The sequence below is a fragment of the Rissa tridactyla genome, chromosome 1 (genome assembly GCF_028500815.1).
Source record: "Rissa tridactyla isolate bRisTri1 chromosome 1, bRisTri1.patW.cur.20221130, whole genome shotgun sequence".
Taxonomy (NCBI): Eukaryota; Metazoa; Chordata; class Aves; order Charadriiformes; family Laridae; genus Rissa; species Rissa tridactyla.
Window position 1 is genome coordinate 31724276 of NC_071466.1, and position 11336 is coordinate 31735611.

The following is an 11336-nucleotide window of genomic DNA, read 5'->3' on the forward strand; positions in this document are numbered from 1 at the left end:
CCCTTCATATGGGAGATGAGGGGCAAACAAGCCCTGCAGTTAAGAAAGGGCCATCAGGAATTAATCAGCTACTCCATTACCAAGCACAGAGTTTAATGAGAACACAAGCTCACGGCACTCGAAACCTCTGTGCTACAGAGCCTTTTTCCCATGAAGGGGAGTGCTGCTGATGGATCCCATATTTTGCCACGGGTATCCTCAACCCTCCTCCTCCTTTCCTCTGCAAATCCCTGGCAAGAGCTGAGCCTTCCCCTGCCCTAACTCCATCCTCCTTCAGGAAATGGAGGGTGGCTTGTCCTCGTGCATCTCTCCCCCAAGTGCAGCCCTGTCCCTCCTTGTCCCCCAGGCCCTGCAGCTCCAGGTGAAGGTGGACCCAGCCACAGTACAGGACTCCCCAAGACTCGGGGCGCACGTGAGAGCGAGGCGGGAAAAGGGCTTGGGGAGGAGTAAGTGGGGGGGTCGGGCTGTGGACTGATCCTCTCAGAGCCAGCCTGCCTCCCCCCGGCGCAGCAGCATGTACCCCAGCCACTCCGATGAAGCCAGGGAACCGGTCTGTCAGAAAAATGAAGTTATCTATTGGAATTTAAAATAAAACAAGCAAAATGCTGCCAGAATGTAAAGGGAAAAAAAAAACAATCCCAGATGAAAAACAGTTTCCTTAATAGCTGTCCATTAGTAAACATTTTTCAGTCATATTTGCAACTTGAAATTTGCACAATTCCGGTTATGCATGAGAGGATGGTAGTAAAATAGGCTAGAGATGGAAAAGCCTGAAAAGTCCCTAAATCCTCCCTACCTTTCACTTGAGGAATGCCAAGCAGCACTAACAGCAAAAAGAAATGTGTATCTGCAACATTTCTGCAAATTTAAGACATTTTATCTGTATGGCAGGAAAGAGATTAATTATTTTCAAACAGCATTCGCTTATTGCAATGTGGGATTAGGCAGCTATTGAAGTGTTACCACCTGCTGGGAATTTCAGAACTTCGCATATAATCCTCTCCCTTCGACATTAAACAGGGAGCAGCTCAGGTGTGCATCACATTTTATCAAAATCTAATCACTGCTGACCAGTCAGAGTGGTCAGGGCCAAAAATATGCCACTCCTCAGAAGATGGGTTTAGCAAGGAAAGTATATATGCAATGTCTGCCACAGCAGGGGGCTAGAGCTGACATCCTCAAAGGCATCTTTCATTCTTATTTACACATCAGACAATTTTACATTGTTATCAGATAATGACTTTGTTAAAATTATGCATCTAAATTCACCAGGGTGAAGCTGACAGTACCAGATTCTCTGTGTGCAAGAAAAAAAAACCCCAATAATTAGCTGGTAAAACCTATTTTCATCAACATTTGGGGTCTGATCTCACAAAATCCTGGGATTTCTCAGCTCCTTTTGATATCAACTCAGCAATTCAAGAGCTAGCTGGCCAGCAACATCTGTCCTTTGAAACCTAAGGGCTACAGTAGACTGAATATATGGATGAGATTTACTTTGGAAAATGTACAGTGAAAATAAGTTTATTAAGCATAAGATTTGGGAAAGTGTCCAAGCAATAATAAATAATGAATTCGAATAATTAAATACATTAGATCACCCCTTACGGCATAAGGGATGGAATGCAGTCATCCATTCTTTCCTTTCCCCCCTAGATTTCTTAAAAGTATATATATATTGTTCGCTGTTTCTGGAATTCCCCTTTTGGTGAAGTTTAGCTTAAAGATCACAGTAGGGGGAATATATATTGCACAGCTGAAATAATCAGAAATACATTTGAGAAGCAGGTCTGAAATATCACGAAGTATGAATACTAAAAAGAGAACTGGGAAGCTGCCTTCTAGGCTTTACACTGAATTTTTGTCCTAGACTCGCACGGTTTCATCTAGCGACGGATATAAAGCAGAAATAACCAAACATACTGAAATAAAAAAAAAAAGCTAAAATTAATCCTACGTATCACAGACTCACAAAACCCATCGAAACTGCTGTACGTGTCGGTGCTACCGGCACTGGGGCAGCGCTGAGGCGGCCAGCGGGACGGTCGCTGCCTCACGGGGAGAGGGAAAATCACAGGGAAAACCCAGGCAGCGGGCAGATGTAAAACCAGAACCCGAACTCACACGGACGTTTTTTGTTTTTTGCTTTTTTTTTAAAAAAAAAAAAGCCTGAATAACCCAGCGTTAGGGCAAACACCGCAGGGTCCCCTCAGCACCCCTCGCAGGCGGCCGACGAGGTTTCCCCAGCCGGTGCCGGCGGGGCTCCGTGCCGCTGGTCGCCACCCAGCCTGAGGTAGCCCGGGGCTGCCCCGCGGCTCAATCACCTCCTCACCCGCGGCGAGGGGACCGCCGCCGCCGGGTAGCCCACCCGCGCCCCGCCGACGGCGCCTCAGCGAGGCCCGCGATCCCCCTCGCCCGCCGTGCCGTCAAGGGGAAGCTCCGTCCGGGCGGGAGACGCCGTTCCCTTCTCCGCCCGCCACCCCGCTCACCTCCGTGCCGCTGCTGCCCGCGGCACCGGCGTGATCCTTCCCTCAGCGGCCGGCGGGCGGGCGCTCACTCACCTCCGGCGGCGGCGGCGGCGGCGGCGCCCGGGCCGGCCCGGCGGGCGGCGGGGGGAGGGTTAAATGGCGGCGCGGCTGTCAGGGCGGCTGTCAGCGGGGCGCGGGGCGGCGGCGAGGGGAGCCCGCGCCCCTGGCGGCGAGGCGCGGCGAGGCCCAGCCCAGCCCTGCCCTGCCCAGCCCCGCCGGGGCCGCGCCGCCTTCACACGCCTTCCCGCTCGCCGCCGGGGTGTGGCGGCCCCGGTGGCAGAGGGGCCTCCGGGAGGGACGGGGCCGCGGCAGCTCGCCGAGGGAGGGAGAGAGGGAGGTGTCGGGATCCCCTTCGCCTTTCGCGTCCCGGGCTGGGCCGGTGAGGGCCCTGCCCCGGTGAGGGCTCTGCCGGACTCAGGCCTCCAGCAGTTCTCTTCGCGGTTTACGTGGCCCCGGGGTAAGCGGTCATGGCCTTCCCTTCGGTCATGAAGAAGGTGGAGAGCCGCGGTTGAGGCAGTGCTTGGGAGGCAGGCCGGGCTGTCAGAGCGGCCCAAGCCACCATTTCTCCACAGATGCGTGGCGGTCCCCACCTCTTGCACCTCCACGCAAGCCTCCTTTGTGGTTGGTGGCGAGTCCTCGCCACAAAGTCCCTTTCTGCCGGGCATTTGTAAAGGCATCCATCCATGCACAAGCTTGCATGTCGGAGACAGCCATCGGAGTTGGTCATTATCTCATGAAGAAAGCAGCGGGCAGACCAGGGGCTGCTCTCCAGAGCCAACTTGCAGCAGTGAAGACAGGGCATCAAAGGATCTCTTCAGTGGGAAAGAACAGTCTTGGCTCCTTAACGTGCCTGTCTGCAGCCAAAGTTCACGTATGCATGGTTATTTGTCATGCCCAGTGTTCATGGATAGTATTCAGGGACTATTGTGACAGGATAAAATTATCCTCTTGCAGAGAGACTGCTTGAAAAGAAAAGTTTCCATCTGTTTTTATGCAACAGAGTCATCCGTTTATCTCAAACCACAGTTAAATTTATTTCCCTGTCGTGGAGTCTGTGATTTAAATACAGACCGATGGACACCCACATGCCCACAAAGCTACGAAAGGATTTCAAGGGGCATTTAAATCGACTGATGTTATGTGTAAAGAATCTTCCTCCTTTCCCTAATTCATCTTCAGTAAGCGTGGGCACAGCATAAAGGCCCAAGAGGAAGTAATTGTCAACTTTTGGTGTCCAAAATTAAAAGTAAACCAAAATATCGCTCCTGGTTAACTTTCATCGTCTCTATGATAAAGAAAATGTAACTTCCACACAACATGAGTGTCCCGGCCCCACGCAAATGCTGAGCCCGAGCAGCTGATGAGGGCTGCCGCCCACCCTATCCCCTCGTTGTCCTTTGCCTTCCCGCTTCCACTTGGCTGTGATCAGCCTGTGCTCAAACCCTTTTCCATTCGCTCGCTGGGGTCTGCGGTGGTTAATGCTTTGCAGGCACACTGCCATCTGGAGTACCGTCAAACACCTTCAGGAAAGCAAGTTAAATGCTTGCTGAGGAACTCAGACTGTGTTCTGGACATCAAAGAGTGAAGTATTTATGTATCATATAGATTTTTCCAGGCTGTTTTTAAACGTTTGAACAATCCAAATTCCTAAAATTCTGTTTTGTTTTAATAGAGGTGTGTACTTTTTTTTTTCCTAAACTCAGACGTCTTTTTGGTGTCTATAAGATTTTGTTTGATGTTTCGGAGGAGAAGGGGTACACATGTGTGTGTATCCAGTCTAATAAGTGAAGTCACTGCATTTTGCCATCAAACACTTGCGGCTACACGATCTGTTCCATGTCTCACCGTGACATAGCTCAGCCCTTCCTTTGAATGCCAAGGAGTTTCCCGTTCCTGTCCCCGTCTGTGTCACTGACAGCAAGGATTCGTCTCCAGGCCGTGCCGCCATGGGCGTGCTGAGGCGCACAGGAACACAGTCGTGCCAGGAGCTCCTTTCACATCGATCACAAAAGGTACCAGCTGACACAAGTGGAGGTGTCGTTGCTCTGAGTTTGGTTTGTATAAAACAGGTGATAAATCACGTGTGGTAATAAAGAAAATAATACTGCAAGGAGATCACAGATGATGGGGAAAGTTCAGAGGAGAGGAGGTTCCCTGCTTCGAAACGTGTGCTGAAGTCCCGGGACTGACACTGCAGTCTCACTTGCTGCCTACGTTTAACATTTGAAAAATCTTGTATTGGTGAGTGTTTTGCCAGACTTCTGTTCCTCTACGACCACAACTTCTTAAAAATTTAATCACTAAGAAAAAAATGTCATTCCTCCATTCTAATACAGAGGAGAAAGTAAAGAATTCCGCACAGCAGGAAGGAGTCTGGAACATGTGGAAAGATGTTTTACTCATATCTCAGTATTTTGCACTTATTATAGTGCCTTTGATCCAATGGCCTTAGAGTATTTTATGAGTTATGAGTGATCTTTGGTCTTTTTGTCTCCCACTTTTGATGACAAAGGCTTTGTCTTCATTTTTCTGACAGAGCGAACCAATTCACTGAGATTATGCTTAATTGTAAAGCCAGAAACAAAAAACGACAACTGCAGCTCAGGTCCCCGCACTTCCCCTCCGTGCCTTCTTTTAGACCCATCTCGCCTTTGTGTCAACATATCCAAAAGGGGACACAGTCCAAAATCAGTGATTAAAAAACAGAAGTCGGCCCCTATGATTATATGATAGAAATTGTAAAGGCCCCAAATAACAGGAGGATGAGCACAGGATAAATACAGAGACTACATTATTAAACCCTTTGAAGCACACTGGATTATGTTTGCACACAACACACCTGCTGTGATGCTAAAGACTAAGATCTGTCTTTGTTAACGTGCCGTCCAAATTTCATCAGGAACATATTTTTCATTAAAATACTTCAGCGGAGCTGGTCTCTGAGGCATCTGGCTAGGGGCGGATGAAATGCTGGCTTCCTTGCCATTAAAGTCGGTCTCCCTGGAGAGTGAGAAACTAATAACAGAAGGGACAGGAGAAAGAGGGAGCAGACGAATACTCATTTAGCCCACAACCATAATGCTGAGAACAAAATGAATTTAGACACCGAAGGATACAAAGAGAGAGTGGCCTTTAATTGCTGATCTGTAGCGCCAGCCACCGGTGTGATAAACAAGCGAGGAGCGCGCAGACAGATCCCACCTGAGCGCAGACCCCACTGCTGTGCTGAGGTGGCGCCCACGGCTGAAATGTTAAAGGCAGCCGTGACAGGCAGGGAAAAGCATCCTGGCCTGTAAAAATGGGATCACCTGTTTTCCAGCTGCTGGCAGCTGTGCAGAATACGCTTGCGTGTGTAGTGACAGGCAGTGTCGGAGGCTGCGGGCAGCTGCCGCCTGCTTCGCCAGGCCAGAGCAGCCACGTTGACTACAGCCACGAGCTAAAACTGATGTCCCTGATTTTACCCAAACCAAATCAAGGGTATTTATACGAAGGGCACCACCACCAGATTGGCTGTGCCGGTGGTTTTCAGTGGGCATAAGGTGGTGTGTTGGTTTGTGGCTCTCTCCCCTGCCAGCACAGTTGGGTTGGGAAGAAAATGTCCTTTTTTTCCATTGGCATAAAACCAAGATCGTGTAGTAGCACATATTGACTACAGACCACCAGGTGTGAAAGCAGAATGGCTGGCTACCAAATTCCCTCTGTGCTCTGTATAGGCGGAAAGATGCGACATTGTGTTTGATTTCTATCTATGCAAAATATGCTAAAAGTCTCCTCTTGCTGATATTAAAATGCCCTCAAGCTTCCTAACGGGAGCAGTAATAATATCCTGACTCGTGAAGAAAAGCATGCAAGCAAGGGAAGTCTCTATTTGCCCTCATCTGCACTGGCAAAGAATTACTTGTGAAAGCCCCAAAGTAGAGCTGGCAGGGGTACAAGCTAGTCATCTGTTATGGATGAACAAGGTAAGGGCCAAAACAGTAATGTAAATATTTGTTGGTTTAGGAGGAAACTTCAGAAAGCTGGAAAACAGTGAGAAACTGAAATGTGCCCTTTTGAAAATGGTACCTCCGCCTTGTTAAAATTTCTCAAGCTATCAAAAAAAAAAAGAACTTACAATACTAGTAATTTAACTACAGAAGGCATTTAAATTAATAAAAATAAGTAGAAAAAGGGTAAAATTGTTGGGAATTGGTAGAAATCAGAAGCCTAAAACTGGTAAAGCACTTAAGGTGAGATCTGCAGCCAGTGATGTTGAGTGATGAAGGCTTTTTTGATTTTAATATATGTTTGAAACAAAGGAATGGTAGCTATCCTACCGATCTACCGCTATGTGAAAAATTTGACTTGTCAACTGGAAAGCAAAAGAAGCACAAATGTTCAATAAATATTTCTGTCCTGTTTTGTGGGGGGAAGCAGACGATTGAGCCATATTCCAGGATGGCAACAAAATACTTTCTGGTCCGATGCAAGCCTGAGAATGTAAAATAAGAGCAGGTCCAGTTAAACAACTTAAAATCAGCAGCTCTGGATAAACTTGCATCCCATAATCTGTAACATTCTTTTTTTCCCATCAGCCTGGAGATGCTGTGGAGGTTTCAGACCACTGGATGAATACTCATGGTGGGGTATTGGTGGTTTGTAAAGTGAGAGCAGCCCAGGCTGCTACAGACCCATCAGCCTTACCCAGATTCCAGACACAAGGGTAGGAAAGCTGGTAATAAAAAGGGACGGTACCATCACCAATGCCACTTGGACAAAGGTTGGTGGAAAATGTATTTCAGATAAAGTTACGAGTTTGGTGAGTAAAGGTATAATTTAACAATACTTTACATCTCCATAGAACATTTGCCTTGGTAACCCCTGACATTTCCACCAAGGACATTGCTGCAAAATTAGCACAGCGTGCATTAAAAGGATTAAATGTTGACTAATTGGTCTCAAAACGTCATTTTAATGTATCATCTTCATGCAGGATGTATTTACCTAAAGATTTAAGCATGGCTTTAGCAATTTAAAACTTTGATTAGAGACCTAAAAGAGGATGTAACACCGTCACTGTGCAAGTTTTCAGGTAACACACAAACTGTGAGAATGGTACATCCTGAAGGCAGGTCACTACCGCTGAGCAATCCAGATCTCTGAGTAAGCTGGGCTTTGGCAAACAATACATATTTTAATGTAGCTCCCATAAAATTACGTATCTAGGAACAAAGGCTGCAGGACATGCTTTATAGGATGTGCTGCAGTTCCCTCCTGGGTACTCATTACAAAGATCTGGGGATCGTACTGGGTTGTTACCTCATCCTGAGCTCCCACTGTCGGTTAGTTTGTGCTGCTGCCCACAGGTTTCGAGGAGCAAAAGATGTCACTTTTTACTTTTACAAGGCTTTTGCCACTATCCCACCTGAAAGTAGCATAACCAAGCGCAAGAAATAAGACCTCGATCGAATTGCTATGAGGAAACACAAAAAGTTGTAGGAAAATCAGGGAGAGAGCAGTTACCATTGATATAAAAATGGCGAGATTATGAAGTGAAATTCACCTGTCACTATGAGAAATAATCACGCAACCACAGCGCAAAGGACAACCCCTGAGGAAGTCTGCAGGAAAGCGTCTGTAAGCTGACGGGGAAGCTGCAGAGCAGGCTTAATCATACGGAGCCCCGAGCCTTTGCATCCTCGCTGTCGGTTAATAACCCCACTGTGGTTCAGTCCATAGTTTTTATACTTTGCTTAGGAACAGCCTGGCTTGGGACACCCACTGGGAAACCGGGCTGCAGTGCACTTAGCCTGGTGCGGTTCTACAGGAGACCACCCTCAAAATCCACTTTCCATCTTTCTTAAGATACCCATAGGAATGAGAGTCCAGCAGAAGTCTGACATCTAAGTCACATTCGCATCTGGGCATGTGGATGGGGAGTGAATTAAACACAAACATAGTTTTTAAGCACATTTGATTGCATGGGCACACAGTCTACATGTGATGGCTGGGAGTACAAAAATTGTGGAAAAAAGTTACCTCTGCAATTAGTACTTTTGCAATAGCTTTTCTTGGTCCAGTGCTGGTGTTCACAATTTAAAGTGGTTATTAGGTAACTATGGAAAACCTTGGGAGAGCAGAAAATAGGACAACATAGTGGACAGAAAGACTCCAAATGATTTATCTCTTTAAGAAACAGTTACATTCCAGGACAACTGGCACGAAGGGAACTCACTCTTAATAAAGGATTTATTAAATATAAGGTCCAGTGGCTGGAAGCTAAAACTAAACAAACTCTGATTATGTACACTGAAAACATTTTTACAACAGGTAATAGTCATTGGAATAATTTGCCAAGAGCTACGGTGGGATTTCCCAGAATCTCTTGTTGTTCCGTAAAGAGGAGTTCTACTTCAAACACAAATCAACTAAGGGAAGTCCTACAGCTTCTGTTACCCGAGAGGTCAAGCAAAATGTTTGTAGTAGTCTCTTCTGGCCTTGTAACCTATAAATAGAGTCCCAGTGGAAAAAAAAAATTGTCCTTATCTCGGGCTTTCCCAAAACACTGTGGAAAAAACAATAGGAAAGCAGAAAGATCAGAAATAGTCACTTTGTAACAGTTGTGCCTACTTCGGTATTTCTACTAAAGAGACCAAAACATTTTGTGATCTTATTCCAGAATGTCTTTTAAGGTCTTCCTTCTTGCCGGCAGAGCTCAGCCATTCCCAATACACCCATTAACTAGTCAATATTTGATGATTATAACAAAGGTTGGGTTTGAAGTTGGTGGGAGTTTTGCCATTCTCGTTTAATGGGTGGATCAGACCAGAGGATCTTTGCAATTTAAGGACACACCTCAAATTCTCCATCCAATGCAAAGTGAAACTCAGGGGAATTGTGCCACACACACACACAACTGCTGAGTCTGGCTGAAAGAACAGACATTTCTCATACACCAAGTCAAATATTGTTATATTTAGGCAACATTTGAAAAGAATTCTACCTACATGAAGTGAATCATTCAATAGCCACAGAACAAATGCCATACCAGCAACAGACAAAAATGTATTGTATGCAACTGTGCTGCCTTTATTGTTCTTTGCAAAAAGAAAGGACTTCACACAGTACGTATCCCCCTGCAAACTTTTTGGTTAAAATAACAAGTTCTGTCTTTGAGTTTCTGGGCGTGTTCTGCATGTATGAAGCAAGGGACACAGAAGCGCTGATTTATTTGACTGCTGACTTCAAAAATACAGCAAAACAGCATTTAGATTCTATCAGTCCCTTCCTTTACTGCCTGAGATCACTCTGATGATAATTCATCATCATCCAAGTGAAACTCTCCAAGTACATAAAATACTTTGAATTGAATAAAACAATGCAAAATGTCTAAATAGTCTGAGCCTTACGCTTTTGGGAATAGATTCCCAAAAGTGCCGCGACTATCCCAGCAGCACCAGCCCCCTTCACCTCGAACTTGCTGTCCATCGTTGCTGTGAGTACAGCAGAGCAGTTTAATGTGCTCTTTTCATGAGTGGGAATTTGAAGTCCCGGCATTCACAGTCCAGTGGGAAAGTGGGAGACCCAAGATCCTACCTGGTCTTTGGTCTGGAGCAGAGATATGAAGCAGGGTGCTTCTGTCAGGTCTAACTAGCAGGCTATGGTGTTTTCTGAAACTCAGGTTTCCTCACTCACTCCTGAAGCTTTTGTGTTTTGATGGTTTTTTTTAATATCTGAATAATACTTCAATACACAAGGAAAAATTACTCTCAAGCCTGCTGGCCAGGACAGCTACCTGGGAGGTATGACACTTGGGCCTCTGCTCCAAAAAGTATTTAAGTATTTCCTTAAAATAAAGACAAACGTTGCCAACAGACATGCCCAGAATATCCTCTTAGCATGAGTACTTGCAGATCATTCTTGGGAGAACAAAATGATAGTTGAAATCTTCCCAGCAGATGACAACCTAGAACTAAGGTCTTGCATTTCACGTGAATGCCTGAGGCAGAGAATTAGGATGAAAGGGGAATTGCTAAAACAGGAGAAGCAACGTAGTTGTCAGATTTGTGAATCTAGCTCAGAAAAAAAAAACAAACCAACAACAAACACTGGAGAGGGGGGTTCCTCCCAAATAAAATGATTTCATATCAAATCCACAAATAATTTTGAATCAGCCATTCCTGCCCCTTCAGTGTGTACTTTGAAAGAACTGTCCAGTTGCAAATGAGCCACCCAGGCTTGAGGAAGGAGGAATTTCTACTGTCAGTAACAGGCTCCCACTACCGTCCTCATGACATGGGTTACAATACTTCCATTCATTTTACAAGAAGCGCAGTTGGGCCCTTTGGACAAACATCCTGATAGAAGAACTGAACTTCTAAGCATTTAGCTAATCAATATGCAACAAGTAGTGATTATTAAAGATACACATCTATCTTTCAGAGAAAAAAAATGCTTGCACTTCAGAAATATGGTTCAGATTAGATCCATGTTTCCATAGGCTGAATATAATTTTCCTGAAAACAAAGGCAAAGGAGAAATGGACAAGTTGTACAGATTCCTTAGCAGCATTTTTTTCCTGTCAGAAGTATAAAAAGGCCCATCTTTTCAAATGAAAAGCATAATCACCATTTAAGACTGCTCCATAAAAAACCAAGCACTTTTTGAACACACCTCTGTTACAAACCTTTGTTCAAAGGACTGGGTAATTGGGCAGCCCTGGCAAAATGAGATAATGTCCTTATGTCATGAGGCAAATATTCTAGGAATAATCAAAACATGAAAGGTTCATATGGACACCTTCTGTATTAAACTAGAACGATCTGTGAA

At 45.6% G+C, this 11336-nt stretch overlaps 1 protein-coding gene across 2 annotated transcripts in view; it reads right to left on the minus strand.

Annotated features, from left to right (window-relative positions):
- THSD1 (thrombospondin type 1 domain containing 1) overlaps positions 1 to 2639 on the minus strand; it is a 29970-nt gene extending 27331 nt beyond the window's left edge. The window contains exon 1 of one of the 2 annotated variants that reach the window (XM_054185646.1): positions 2562 to 2639. The gene's annotated coding sequence lies outside the window, so the exon portion shown is untranslated. Of the gene's footprint in view, positions 1 to 2489 lie in introns of both variants that reach the window. The other variant, XM_054185638.1, reaches the window with a different exon arrangement.
- Positions 2640 to 11336: the final 8697 nt, after the last annotated feature.